The sequence below is a fragment of the Melopsittacus undulatus genome, chromosome 7 (genome assembly GCF_012275295.1).
Source record: "Melopsittacus undulatus isolate bMelUnd1 chromosome 7, bMelUnd1.mat.Z, whole genome shotgun sequence".
Lineage (NCBI taxonomy): Eukaryota > Metazoa > Chordata > Aves > Psittaciformes > Psittaculidae > Melopsittacus > Melopsittacus undulatus.
This window is the reverse complement of record NC_047533.1, coordinates 55,784,399-55,799,565: the sequence shown is the minus strand read 5'-3', so window position 1 is coordinate 55,799,565 and position 15,167 is coordinate 55,784,399. Positions and strand designations below refer to the sequence as shown.

At 40.0% G+C, this 15,167-nt stretch overlaps 1 protein-coding gene across 3 annotated transcripts in view; it reads right to left on the bottom strand.

Annotated features, from left to right (window-relative positions):
* CSGALNACT1 (chondroitin sulfate N-acetylgalactosaminyltransferase 1) overlaps positions 1-15,167 on the bottom strand; it is a 42,927-nt gene that overhangs the window by 17,014 nt on the left and 10,746 nt on the right. For 2 of the 3 annotated variants that reach the window (XM_031048489.2, XM_031048491.2), the window contains exons 3-4: positions 6,499-6,605; positions 1,099-1,352 (exon numbers count right to left, since the gene is read on the bottom strand). The gene's annotated coding sequence lies outside the window, so the exon portion shown is untranslated. Of the gene's footprint in view, positions 1-1,098; positions 1,353-6,498; positions 6,606-13,556; positions 13,680-15,167 lie in introns of those variants that run through there. The other variant, XM_005148685.4, reaches the window with a different exon arrangement.

Below are 15,167 nucleotides of genomic sequence, written 5' to 3'. Positions count from 1 at the left end.
CATATCCTACCAGATGCTCCCATTAAAACTAAAGAAGTAGAGAGAAGATTTTTTAGGAGCATTCAGGCCAAGTCTTACTCAAAATTAGGGGAAGCTTTGTTTCCAACTAAGGCTGTCAGCATTGCACACCATGTTATCATTTTAAGGCCTTCTTCTCTTTCTTGTAACGTTATAAAAAGTCTTGCAGCAATGTTCAGTACTACTGTGTCCTTCACATATGCTCTCTGCTCAGGAGTGAAGACCACAGAAAAGGTTTCGGGAAAGCTGGCTTAGGTGTATTTTAAAGTAAGAGAAGTTAAAACTGGGAGTGTTATAATTTTTAATAAGATTTCCTCATGTATACTTAGAAGCAGGACAGAAAAGTTAGATGACTGAACATGAATATTGATCTAGCTGTAAGCTACATAAAAAGTTACACTGAGAATACTATCAATGGGATTTTCAAAATCCCTATTTTTTGGCCAAAACCCATGCTGATGCAAGGAGCTTCATCATTTACTCAGCTGACAGTAGACTTAGGCCGAGGCTGAGTAATGTCCTAGATTATACTGATGCTACATTGTTAGGCTCAAACACAACCAAATTAATTGAGCAACCTTGCTGCTCTCCCCTTGCATGCATGCATGACATTATGACACTTCTTTTGACAACAAAGATTCACAGTCCTTTTAGTCATACACCCTTGCCATCAGGTCCTTAAGTAAAAACAGGTTGTCTAAGAAGAGAGTATCAGAGTGATAATCTTAAATCAAAGTCCTCTGTAGGATGTTTTATCAACTGCTACACAGCTTCCTCCCCATGCCTTGATTGACTATTGCTCTATATATAGTAGCAATGCAGCGGTATTTATCTTCGAACTGTTATCAATATTTTATCAGTCTGCAGAGCTTCTAGGAAAAAAAATGCACTTTTAGAGTAGGAATTGAGGAGGCTAAAGTGAGCTATGAAAATACTACTGTATTTTTCTCAAGGCTGTAATGCTGAATGGCTATTATAGTATTTAGAGGATTCTCCAAAAAATGTCAAATGCAGAATTGTTGATGTTGAAGAAAATATTCAAGCAGCAGGAAAAAGACATGATGAAGTTGGTGCCCTTACCTTTTTGCTGTGTTCTTCTCTTTGGAACATCTTGGTCTGCTACAGCTACTTCTCAGTTTGCCACGATCATCTGTTTATCTCCCTTCTTATGGCCTTCCCAGAAAATGTTTGTACTATGGAAAGCACCGTCAACCTCAGAACACCTTTTCATTGCTTTCACATTTACCAGCTGCCTACATCTTCAGTCTGTCTTCTGTGTGGTGAAAGGCTGTAGTGGAGACGCTTCCTATGGTTGCCCTATAAAAGCTGGCCTCCTGCAATGTAAAGGAGCTTGTCAAAGCAGGGAAAATTAATCTGGGCATTTCTAATTCTACAACAGATCTGGCTAGAAGACTGCAAGAAGGTAGTGTGCAGTGAGACAGGGTCAGGAAGTGGCAAGATGTAGTACATAAAACACTGCTGTGCTTGTATGCTTCATTTCACACAATTAGTCCATTGACAGAATTGGCAGAAGCTGAACATCACTGAAAGGATTAGTTGTGCTAACATGGCATAAACTGAAATCACATCTCAATGGCTTAGATAAACATGCAATTTCATTTCTATAAGCAGCAAGAGATTTGAGTTTTGGGTAAAGAGCTCTTCAAATGTTGACCTTAAAATATATGTGTGCATATATAGCCATCTTCATATGTGTACATATATAGCCATCTTCACTGAAACATACCAGGCCTCTCTTCAGAGTACTCTCTTTCCTATTTAATTTTCTGGTTTATAATTTCAGTCATCAAAGATGCATCTTTAAAAACTCTTCAGAATAGTAAAATAACTGAGCCACCATTCTCTTAATAAGAAATTCAGGCTATGAGGATTGCTGCCTTCTTCATTGGGGTTTTGACATCATGATTGGAGGCATCTTGACAACAAGCACCTATTACTCTCCTTTTTTTTATTTTTGCTAGATCTGTCTTATTAAATGGTACTGGTGGCTTCAGTGGCACTGACTCACACTGACTGATATTTAACTATACAGTTGCTACTGTACTTCCTATCTCATGGGCATGCTTGTGAAAGCAGTCCCAATCCATGTCAGTGCCAAAAAAAGCAGATTACTTTAAGTCAACACTGAAGGTGGCCACAGCTAAAGCATCACTGCACAGACAGTGCCAGAAAGCTAGGGATGGTAACTCCTCCTAACAACCGTTCTGTTGATTTCACCAGACCTACACAGTTTCACACCAACTGAGAGAGCCTGAGATCAAGGGGAGACAAACTGAAATGTCAGTTTTTTCCAGGAACTGACAAAAACACCTCTGTATTTCACAGCAGTCAATTGCATCAAATAGTATCAGTCTATTTGCAAAGAGAAGCTTTAATGAATACCCAGTGGTTAGTATGATAGGCAAGGAAAAGGACATTAATTCTAAAAAAGTATCTGTTTGCAAAAACATCTTCAACCTCAGCTCAATCTGTTAGCACAGCCAGAGGCCAGCCCAGCACACAGGGGCTTTTCATTTCTTTCCAAGGAGCCTGAGCCCAAAAATGATCTGAACACAGAAACGGGTTCTGTCACCAGTGCAAGCACTCTGTGAATGGCTGCACACAGTGGAGTGTGCTGCACCATAAGAAGTGGCAAAACTTAAGAGAAGTGGTTGGTGTGCACCCACCACTGTTACCCACCACAGATGTTACCAGAATCTGGATTTTTAATGGACTGTAGAGATAAAGGAAATTTATCCCTGCACAGAAAAGACAATGTATTTTAAGCATGAATTTTTGACTCTCAAAAACTAAACTGAGAATTTGAGCTTCATACTCCCCTCGCTCTTCATGTTGAGGTCACAAATGGCTGGCAAAAGAACAGTCATATTCGCAGAGGCAGCAGTCTCCCAACACACATGGAATGGGCAATGCCAAATAATTACATGCTTTCTGCTACAGCTTCCTATTGCAGGTTTAACTCAGACTGGTAACTACCATTTTAGCTCAAAAAAAACTTTTTTAATCCTTTTTTTTCCTCTCTCCCCCCCTTGCTCCCCCCCACTTCTTTTTATAGAGGCAGTGAATGGCAGAAGCTGCAATTAGTTTTCTAGTAGATGTTTGAAATATCTTCACTGAACAGCAGCACATGTCACAGTGAGATTTCATTAGAATCATACTAGCCTTCAGAATGAGCTGCAGGGAGGAGGAAACAGATGTTTCACCCAGACTTTAAGTGTCTTACACACACACACACACACACACACACACAAAGACATTCTGCAACCACTTGGCATTTACCTTGAACTTTTTAATTATGAGTACTGCACATAGCACTGCAGACAAATTAGTCTGCTTTAAAAATTCAAGCCACTGAGCAAAATGGGTCATGTGACAAGGGTGAAAATAAAGTCTTACACAAGTGTTTAAGGTGCATGTGGAGGGAATGAAAAAACAAATTCTTTCTCCTTAAAGCCAAATTATGATTTATCAACTACTTCTCAGTGCAGTTCATCTGAATTAAACAAAAGGCAGAAATAAAGGAAAGAACCTGTCTGATAAACTGACTTGTGCACCTTCATAGCCTCTCTGTGCTCCAGCATTCCCTCTTGGGTTGACACTCATACATCCCAAACAAACCATTTAAAATCCTAATATCTGGTTTGCAACTGATAGAGCACTTGAAAAAGGAGTAAAGGACTGTTAAGAAATAACGTCCGGAATCCAAATGCTAAATGCCAGTACTTGAAGACAGTAGACAACTTACAGTAAAAATATTCATTTCCTAATCTTCAGTTCTAGAGTAATCTTCAGCAGATTTTGCTCGTATTTCCATGCATACTCTCAAAGTGAGTCTCAGTATCTAACCCGCCCACAGAAAGGCAGTTACACTGTTCCCCTCTATAACTGACAATTACAATCTGACCGTCTTGCAAAAAGATTACAACTATTAGAAGCAGTCTTAAGCAAAACGAGAAATGTTCAAAAGCCTTAATGTTTCTGGAAATACTGTTTTCTTCTTGCAAGGTAGCTGGGAAGTGGCTGGCTTTACATTTAAGATACTGCTATATGCTTCTCAGTCTGGAAGTTAAAAAAACAATGCAGAAGTTTTAACTTTTCCCTTTGTTAGCAATTTGGATCATAGTGCGGCTAATTTAATTGGTTCCCTCTTATCAAGAGGAGTAACTTTCCATAAGAGCACCACCTGACACTCCACCCCTGTATTCTGAGGTCTAAGTGTACAAGCATAAGACCGTCCCCTTACATGTAACAAAAGACTGCACAGAAGTTAAACATTAATTAAGTTCTAACCACACCTGAAAAGAACCAATAAAACATCTAAAATTATCTCCACACACTGATAGCATCACTGTTTATTATACAGAAGAATTATTACTTTAAGTAACTGCAACAGGACTAGCAGAAGTGCTTTCTCTCTCCCAGAACAATGTTATGTGTGAAGCCTTGGCAGTTTTCCACACATCAATAACCAGCAATTGTAGGAGTCTTTATTAGGAATGTTATTTTTTGTATTAGAGACTCAGATTTCCACCTTACAACCACAACACTCTACCCCGCTCTGCTAAACACACTAACTTGTAGGTGTATCCTCAGTACAATTTTTAGTTGCAGATACTATAGGATGCTTCCAAAAGCCTTTACTGGACTTTCCTGGAAGTTTCCAACACTGTTTATCCTCCAGAAGGCAATGTAAGGGATGCGTGTCCTGTCATAATCTCCAGTCTGACCTGGAGATTCTCTTCTCCTCTCCTTGCCAGAAATCTCCTGCTACAGCTAGAATCCCCTGTTACCAAGCTAAATGGTGAACCTGAGCTGCATTAATTCCAGCAGAGCTGACAGCAGAGGAGGTTTCCTTTCTTGAGTCCAGCATGCGTGAATGGAAGAGACACCTGACTCGCACAAGCCCAGTGTTATTTTCTCATGGTAATGCAGAGCCCTAAATTTTGTGCTCTCTGTACTTAAAACGAAATTTGCTGGGTAGAATGGTATCAAGACAGTCCTTCAAATAAAATAATCAAGATTAAAGAGGACAAGAGAAAAACATCTTGGTATACCAGGTATAAAGGTTTTGGTATGTTATGGAGGCTGAGCAAGACTTAGCAGGATAGGGACTAATATTGCTGACCAAGATAAGCTATGGTTTACATTACAAAAGAAAATCAGGTTTCAGACTGCAAACTAATAATCAAGAAGCCAGAAAATTACTGCAACCTGGTCCAGTACTGAGACAGGTACCCAAACTCCACACACAGCTCTAAAACATGCAGTATTAACAGTTTTCATAGCTCACCTACCAACCCCAAGCTCTGCTGATCTGCATCTCCCTATCAATATGGTCAGTACTGATAGACAGGAAGAGACCAGTCCTATGAATCAGCCCCCATTTCCTTCCTTCTCCAGGTTAGCGCTTACTATGAATCAACAAGTGCCACAGAGTCCGATTTAGTTCATCACTACTGTTTTGGTATGTGGTTTTGGTCAAAGATCTATCATTTCCTTGATATATCAGGAAAGAGTCTCCTAGCAATTCTTTGAAAAGACCAATCTTTTTACCTATTTCAGTAAAATATTTTTTCTCTTTACAGAGAAAGTTTCCAAATATCAGAGAATTTGGGGTTGGAAGGGACCTCTGGCAATCATCTGCTCATCCGCTCCAACCCCTGAGCAGGTTACACAGGAATATGTTCAATCAGGTTTTGAATGTCTCCAGAGAGGGAGACTCCATAATCTCCCTGGACAGCCTGTTCTAGTGCTCTACGACCCTCTGTGCAAAGAAGTTCATCCTCATGTTGAGATGAAACTTCTTGTGTTTTAATTTATGGCCACTGCTCCTTGGCCTGTTGCTGGGCATCACTGAAAAGAGTCGAGCAGCATCTTCCTGGCACCCACCTTTGACATATTTATATGTATTAATGAGATCCCCTCTCAGTCTTGTCTTCTCTAAGCTAAACAGACCCAGCTCCCACAGTCTCCCCTCATAAGAGAGATGCTCCAGACCCCTGATCATCCTTGTGGCCCTCCACTAGACCCTCAGCATCTTTTTCATTTTCTTATTTGAGGCTTACATAGTATTTGAATCTCACTGACTTCACCTTCACCAGTAAACTAGCCAATTCTTTATTATGGGAACTTGAAAAGATAAATCACAGCAAAGCTTCTGTAGCAAAGGTCCAGGCAGAGGGGTAAAAGAAAGAAAGACTGTACAAAATTAAATATAGAGAGCCTATCTACTTGACCATGAAATGATTTTTCCAAAAATAACCTTTTTTTTTTTAAACTAAAACCCTGAAGACAAGCAAAAGGAACTATCTTACAAAACCCAACTATCAGCGAAGTTTTACTTAAGACAATTGATTTCAACAGAGCGAAGATGTTAGCTTTGCATGATACACTTAGATGGATTTATTTTTAAATAGAATATTTCAATTGGTTGAGAATGTCTACTTTGTTTTAACTTACCAAATCACAGTGCTTCAGCTTTCCATTTCATGTCTGTTTGTGGGCTTCTTTGAAAACACAAGAGCACACACAGGCCCAGATGAAACATCACTTGTGGTCAAATAACTCTAAGGAAAAAGATTTAATTTTATTAAAAATGTCATCACATTTTTATATCCTTTAACTAAGTAATCCAAGCCACAGTTTTGAGACACCTGTTCACAGCTGCTGTGGTTTCTAAAATTTCATCTCATCCTCAAATACTTCAATTCAAACAAGTAGCCTGATAGACTAATTTACAGCCAGAAAGATAATTTCACATTGATCTTTAAGAAATTTCAGTTCCTTCATGGAACTCAGTGTCTGGGATTAAAACTAGTTTATCATGGAGATTTTAACTCCAGTTATTACATAGCTCTTAAAGAAAAGCTATGCAGCTAGAAAGCATTAAATATTACCAGTTCACAGAAGAGCCATCCTGATTGTCTAACACAGAGTTGATTGATGACATAAGTAGAGACAGTTTCCCTTGCCAGTAAAAGTTATTTTTTTCTTTCCCTCTTTTGTTACACAAGAAAAATACACCCAGTAGTCAGGTCAGCATTTCCTGAAAGGTTCCAAAGAGCTTCCCTCTTAAAACAACAACTTCAATCTTCAATCAGAAGCCAAGCACTTTTCATGCAAAATGATGAAATAACACACACAATATGAACCTCCACTGAAACAATTTTTTCCTCATTTTACTGCAAAATCATCTGCCTTGGTTTGATCTAACAAGTCACATATCAAAGTATCAAGGTATTCACATATCAAAGTATTCACGTATCAAAGTTCAACCAAACTTCTGGGTTTTTTTTAAAGAGAGTTCATTTTTTTAAAGACAACAGCTTCCTGAAATTAAGTGCATTTACAACAGATTTCAGAAAATGGGAATGGAAATAAGAAAAAAAAAAAACCACAAAACTGTCAGAATATTGGTAGAGATTTTTTTAGGAGATGAGCTTTGTGCTTCTGAGTCTTTGTTTCTGCTCATATGGAAACCTGCCTGAAAATTATAATATTATTTTTTATTTTAACAAAGATTGGCTAGAATCTGTGCTGGCACAGCTATGCAGGCTAATGAAATAAAAAGAAGAAACTGCTGCTGTGCCTTCACAGGTTTCTCCTTTTCCCTTCTTTTAATACAGTTTCCTATAGAATCTTAAAATCATACCATTTTCAAAGAGAACCCATGGCAGTTTAACTCAGAGGACAATATTCTCACACCCAAGCCAATGTCCTTTAGTCTGCCTCTCTTCTACCCCCTAAAAAAGGAAAGGCAGCTGTTTTCTGTGGTCTTTTACAAGTGTACATTGTCCCATTAAATTCTGATGGTTTTACTGTAAAAATGCAATGCATTCTGGATTACAGTTTTAGAGTCAAAGTCCTCAGCTCTGGGGCCCCAACAAAAGAAAGATGTGATCCTGTTGCAGCAAGTCCAGACAAGGGCCACAAAGACCATCATGGGAATGGAGCACCTCTTCTCTTAGAAGAAGCTGAGAGAGTTAGGCTTGCTCAGCATGGAGAAGAGAAGGCTCAGGTGAGACCTTGTAACAGTCTTCCAATACATAAAAGGGGTCTACAAGAAATCTGAGGGGGACTTTTTACAAGGGCATGTAGTGACAGGACAAGAGGGAATGGCTTTAAGCTTAAGGAGAGTAGATTCAGATTAGACATTAGGAAAACATTCTTCACTGTGAAGGTGGTGAGGCACTGGAACAAGTAACCTAGAGAAGCTGTGGCTGCCCCATCCCTGTCACTGGTTCAAGGCCAGGATGGATGGGGCTTTGAGCAACCTGGTCTATTGCAAGGTGTCCCTGCCCATGGCAGTGGGGTTGGAATCAGATGATCTTTAAGGTCCCGTCCAACCCAAACCACTCTGTGATTCTATGAACTATTAGTCCTACTGTTTTCATTGTTAATAATCCACCACACAGCTGATGAGTAGATATTAAAAAAGTTTATGCAATCTCACACATCACAATAACTGGAAAATTCAAGGAACATAATTATCTTACAGATCCTGGGACTAGGATACAATCCAAAACAGAACTCTCCCTTACTTACTGTAAGGAACAGGCATTCTGGGAGATTGACTCACATTACCTAAGGCTAGGCTTTTGCACTTAACTACTGAATTATCTCCTGGACTCCACCTAAACACAGCAAGAATCATGTTTTTGCTGGGATCCCAGGGAATTTACCTGGCTAACAATCACATAGTCTGTCAGATGCCTGTGGATGGCTGGAGCAAATGCTTTCCAAGCCCACCTATTCCACTGAAGAGCTATGCATAAGCATCATCACACTAAGCCAAGTAAGTTATTTTACATCATTACAGTGTATTCATTACTGCAGAAGACGACAGCTGAACAGAAGTAACATACCAGGAACTCCTGATGACTTTGACACACTGACTTGGCTCATGTAAGACTGATTCAGTGTCTGTTTATTCATTTAATTTGACTACAGCCACTTGTATGTGATTACCGGATGTCACGCAACCTGTGCAGTGCAACAGTATAGTATGTCACTCCAGTAAGAACACCACAGCCAAAATGCACTGAACAGAAAATAGAAAGAATATAACAAAACTCAGATGTTCTTGACCTCCCCTTTGGTTTTATACACCTGCTTCTGCTTTATCCCAGATATTCAACCTCAAAAGGTATACTTGACTTGAAATGCAAGAAACAGGCACCAATCCGAGTTAACAAGCTGCTTTCTAGCTGAGGAGTCATACATACATCCATTATTACAAGCCTAAATAAAGCAATCTTTGAGAAGCTGTTAGAATAGCAAAATGTGGCATATTAATCTGTGGATAAATGGAAAAGATGGTGAAAATTTATTTTAAACAGTTAAATAAATAAAGCAATTTTGTCCTGACTTTGAACAGCACAAATTTCCATCATTATTAATGATGTCAGAGCCAACTGCTCCATCTGGGGTCTCACTGCATTCCCTTGAAAATGCGCAGGGTTTCAGGGGGTGGGGTCAGCTCCAGATGAAAGCTATGCAGATTCCTAGCACTCTTTGAATGCTCTTTAGGTATTCTTTCTACCAATTTTGCATCTCTACACATGATAAACCTCTTGAGAACAATGTTCTTTACTGCTCAAAGTTTTGCAGAGTGGAAGTCAAGTCCAGTTGGACCATCATTGAAACTATTGTGACAGCAAGGCAGCAAATACAGATCATGGTCCATAGGTTCTTCATTCTCCATCACAGATTCAAAGGCGGTTTCAGAGGCCCTAGCAGAACTAGCCTGGCTGGTCTACTTATTGGTGCTGATATTCAGCCCAGAAACTAAATATTGTAAAACCTATGGCTCTAGCCCAGAAAAAAAAAAGAGTATTAAAATACTAAATATCTTGAAATTAGGACTCCTCCAAAGTCTCATCTTAGCCCTCAAAATTAGGACTGTAAAACTAAATACTGTGCACATATTGCAGCCACACAGGAAGATTCCTCAGCTGCTGCTAGATCTGGAATTTCACATGAATCTGTCACACAGGGGGAGAGAAGGAATTTGAGGAAGAGATGTGAGGCAAATACCTTGGTCAGGATCTCACAGAATCATTTTGCATTTCCTTCTTTTAAGAAGTGCACACCCTCAGGCTCACTATTTTGATGTGTGCACCTTTTGCTGAGTGGAAGCTCTCCTCTCCATCCAAGCTGGTTTAAGGAGCACAGCTACAGACAAAAACACCAAGTTGCTGTTATAGGATGGGCTCTTCTACATCCATTAGCACAGGAAAATATTATTTGTGGCCTAAAGGGAAGGAAACAAGAGGAGCAGCTGAGAAGAAACTTCCTCAGATGTTGAACTGCGCATGGCGGTCCCTGTAGATATGGGTCCCTAATATCCAGCCAAAGGAAGGCAAAAATAACAGTGAGACAAGTTACTGTAATGGGTAGGAAGACTTGCTTTTAGGCAGCCTCCTTTTCCAGAGTAATTCAAGCTAAGAGTCATTTCCTGAGAACACACTTCACTAGAGGCTTACGTAACAGACCATTTGCAGCACACTTTACAGCCTGCAAAGATAAAAGCAAAGTTCAATTGCTCATACTCCAAAGCACTGGCAAAACACAGTCCTCCCTCACCCCAAATCCACACTCTGACACAATGCCACACAACACAGGCTATATTCATTAGTCAGGTTGGTTCCCAGGCTTGATCCATTTGAATCTGCAAAGCTGTCAAAAGTCACAAAATGAGCAGAAAATGCTTCCACCATAGCCATGACAGACAGCCCAATTTGTTCAGTTTAAAAGCTGCGTGCATCAAAAGCTTGCGATTTTAAAGACCCCAGAATGCCCATTTCCTGGTGTTACAAACACCTGATCAATCTCACCTGACAAACACTGTATCCATCACTGGGAACAGCAAAAAAAACTTTCTAAAAGACACACCACCTTTTCCACCAGTGTAGCAATGATGTAACAAGATGAGGTTTCTCCCACAACTGAAACACTGCCCTCTCAGACTACTTGAAACATAGGACTTGCTAAAAGGAGATGGTGAAAGTAGAGCTCAAATTTGCATTTCATTAAAGAGAGTCATGGAAACACATAACATTAAAAAAAATCATCCCACAAAAAGAATATTGCTGGGATGGTCATTGGAAATGTTTTCCTTTGGAAAAAGAGAAGTTCCCTGAGGGGTTAAGGTAATGATAATACTAGTAGAGTAGCATTTGTAATAGGTAGCACTAGTTCTACTGTAACTATCAAGACATACTTCCCTGTGTCATAGATAAAGTATGCTGCACAAAACGCCGCTGTCCCACTATTCAAAGAAACATAACATCAAGAACGCAAACACTACAGCTTATTTAGAGTTGTCAGATAACATGAGGAAGTCACACAGATTTATCAGTAACTCCTGATAATGCAAATGAGAAAGAATTTACAATTAGTAATTTATTAGTAATTTTCTCATGAAAACAACAGTCAGCTGTAGTGATGGAAAGCAAACCTTTTCACACCTCTGATCTTATGCCTCCTAGGTAGACTTCAAAGGCACAACCAGCACAACATGAGAAATATTTTCAGAGACTTACAGCTGGATACATTTAGTTACTCCTTGCTACATTTTTCCTGTAAACATGTACATCCTCAATAACTTTTCCCATTTATTCTGGAATGCCATAAATCTAATCAGGCATCAGGACACCTTGGATTTGTCTTATTTCACAGATTACTTGGAAGATAAAATACAGATAGTATCAATGTATGAGTTAGGTGAATTAAATTATTACTAATGTCATAATGATTTATTGCAGAAGTTTTAGCTTCAGTTTAAAAGAAAAAAAAAAAAAAAAAACAAACCTTTTCCCAAGGCTTAGAACAGTATTAACTGCTGGATTTCCATCTGCGTTTCAGGCAGTGGTTCTTTGCATAGTACTGTGCTGGTTCCAAACATCAGTACAGTTGTACTATTACTGAACATTGCACGTAGACCATCTGACAAGATGCCACAGCCAGGAGCCATTATTTAAATCAGTCCATGCCCTAACTTAATTGACAATTACAGTAACTTTTTTCCCCTCTCCTTAATTCCTCTGTTTAATCTCAAAATGTCATATCCCTCTGATTAGTTCAACACATACACTGTAACCGAATATCTGAAACCAGCAAGTACAGTAACTTGCTTTGTGCCTGCACATAGTCGTTAAAGAAACACAAATCTTAAAATTCATGACCAAGTCTATGCCATTTAAGCTCAGCAATCAAATTGCAAGCTTTCTGCATGCAAGAGGAAGATGTATCTTCTGCCAAGATGACATTTATACTCAAAGTAAACAAGCAGCACAGCCTGCATTTCCTGCAGTGGCAGAATGTTTACGGGTTCTGATTTTCAGGTGCTGAACACTCAAACCACATAGAATCATAGAATAGTTAAGGTTTGAAAAGACCTTAAGATCACCTAGTTCCAACCCCTCTGCCATGGGCAGGGACACCTCACCCTAGACCATATTGCCCAAGGCTCTGTCCATCGTGGCCTTGATCACCAAGAATGGAGCATTTACCACTTCTTTGGGCTACCTGTGCCAGTGCCTCACATCCCTCACTGTAAAGAACTTCTTCCAACCTGAACTTCATCTGTTTAGGTTTGAACCTGTTACCCCTCGTCCTATCATTCCAATCCTGGATGAAGACTCCCTCTCAGCATCCTTCAGATACTGGAAGGCTGCTATGAGCTCTCCACGCAGCCTTCTCTTCTCCAGGCTGAACAGCCCCAACTTTCTCAGCCTATCTTCATACAAGAGGTGATCCAGCCCCCTGATCATCCTTGTGGCCCTCCTCTGGACTTGCTCCAACAGCTCCATGTCCTTATGTTGAGGACACCAGAACTGCACACAGTACTCCAAGTGAGGTCTCACAAGAGCAGAGTAGAGGGGCAGGATCACCTCCTTTGACCTGCTGGTCACGCTCCTTTTGATGCAGCCCAGGATACAGCTGGCATGTAAACAAGCCATACACTTGTGAAAACACAAACCACATGTTCCAACCTGAAACTTCATTCTAGGAAACAGAAGGGACTGGGTTAAATTGTAGATTGTGCTGTCCTCAAGCATTCCTCCAGTCTGGCCATTAGTATTGATATACCCAAGTATATCAGTGAACACACAACCTTTTTTGCTTTGCTGAAGGGGTGGAAAAATGTGTTTAGAAGGAAGAAGTAGGGAGTAAACAAGCGGAGACACGAGATGAGGGTGTTTGTGGGAACCACTTAGAATGACAACACTGCTAAAATAACCTTGCAATGTGAAGAAATTGGCTGCAAGTAGGTTCACAGCTATGAAATGCCACAAATCCTTAACATGGTTTGAAGCAGTTTTGCTGAAGGGAAGGAGCCATAATAGCTTGCTTGGATTCTGAAATGTGCTTGGGGAAAACATTAAAAAATAAACCAAAACAAAACCAAAATGACAAAACCAAACAAAACTAAAATGACAAAACCAAGTAAAAAAACCCCAAAGAAAACAAACAAACAAACAAAAGAACCCACAACAAACCCAAGATGTACATACCTGCAGAGAACATCAAGAAAGCCTTAGAGAGCACAACAGGGTTTACTCAAGTAACCCTCCTATTTTCAAAGTGCAGCCTTTACCAGCAAGTAACCGTCAGCTTTTGCTCTTCCCAAAGACAGGCTGGGTTACAAAGCTCTTAACACCCCTCTTTCCACCAAGTATATTTATCTCACCAAATCCCAATGGGCCTGAATCCAGTTACAACAAACCTTCTGGGCACTTGTGACTGTTACGAAATCAAGTGACTCAGCGAAGCTACATCAGAAAGAGAATTTTATTTGTTCACAGAAACTTAATAAGCCAAGGGAGAGGAAAAAAAAATGCAAACCTCACAAGTGTCAGAAAAGACACATCCCTACATATCTTCATCTTACAAAGCTTAGCCCTTCTCTCTGACTTAAGGCAGGTGTTGCTATATGGCTGTTTCCCCATACACTTCTGACTGTTCTGCCTCCCTTCTCAGACCCACATCTCTGTTCTTCAGAGACTCTTAGCCATCTGCCCAGTGATACAGCTGAATCAAAGGTATCAGTGTTTATTTACCACCATTTCTCCACTTATGTTCCCATTGCCATGGTGAGCAGCAACAGAGCCTGAAAGATAAGGTCAAAACACAGCCTAGATATCTCCCACAAGCCATCTGGAAGAACTGCTTTCTGAGGAATTCTCTGGCTCATATTTGCACTTGCTCTGTGACCAAAAGCCAACCTCAGCTCAGCACTCTGGACTCCTAACTGAGCTCGAAGGACATCTGGCAACAAAAGCCATCCCTAAACATCTTGAACCCATATTCCTCTCCTACCAGTTCCTTACAGGTTACCACCATTATCTCTCTAGTCTGTGTCAGCCTCATTCTGTTTCCTTCCACATTGTAGGAGTCCAGATCCCTGGCACATACCTGCACTGGCTTGCCAAGCACTCCAACATTGTAGGAATCAATTATTGTTTTCCAACTTTCAGAAACTTTCCAGCCTATCCTTGTACAAATTACAATGGCAGGGTATTACAATGTATGCTGCATCTGAATACAGTATTTGTGATGACAAAGAGAATCTCTCCCCCAGTTACTATACCACTGAAAATCAAATGTCACTCTGCTTGTCTTGGATTACTCATAGATAATGAAATTAGCATCACAGTACAGTTATGTAAACTGTTAATCAAACATCAAGACAGAGGAAAAAAATAGGAAATGTCAAACTGTGGAAAGAGACATGAAGTACAGACTGACAGACTGCACATGCTGAAGTGCTGCAGGAAAGATGAAAATTATTGAGGTAAGCACGTCAATGTAGGCCAACCTGAGAGGGAGGCTGGCTACTTGGTGAAAACCTGGACCAATGCAGGTATTCAGCTTGAGAGATTGCATCCTGGAGACACTTATGAGGACACAAAGCATGGAGCACCAGAAAGGCTGGAACAATACTGACATATGACACTCTCTGTTCTGTCTCAGCAAGAGTTAAATCTCTGGGAAAAGCTGAAAATTGGATTTTAGAGTTTGCTGATGTACCTGAGTATTAAATAGGATTATTCAAGAGATGAGAACAGAAAGTACAGTACTGACAATGGTGTCAAAATATCACAATGGTGATACCACAACTCAGC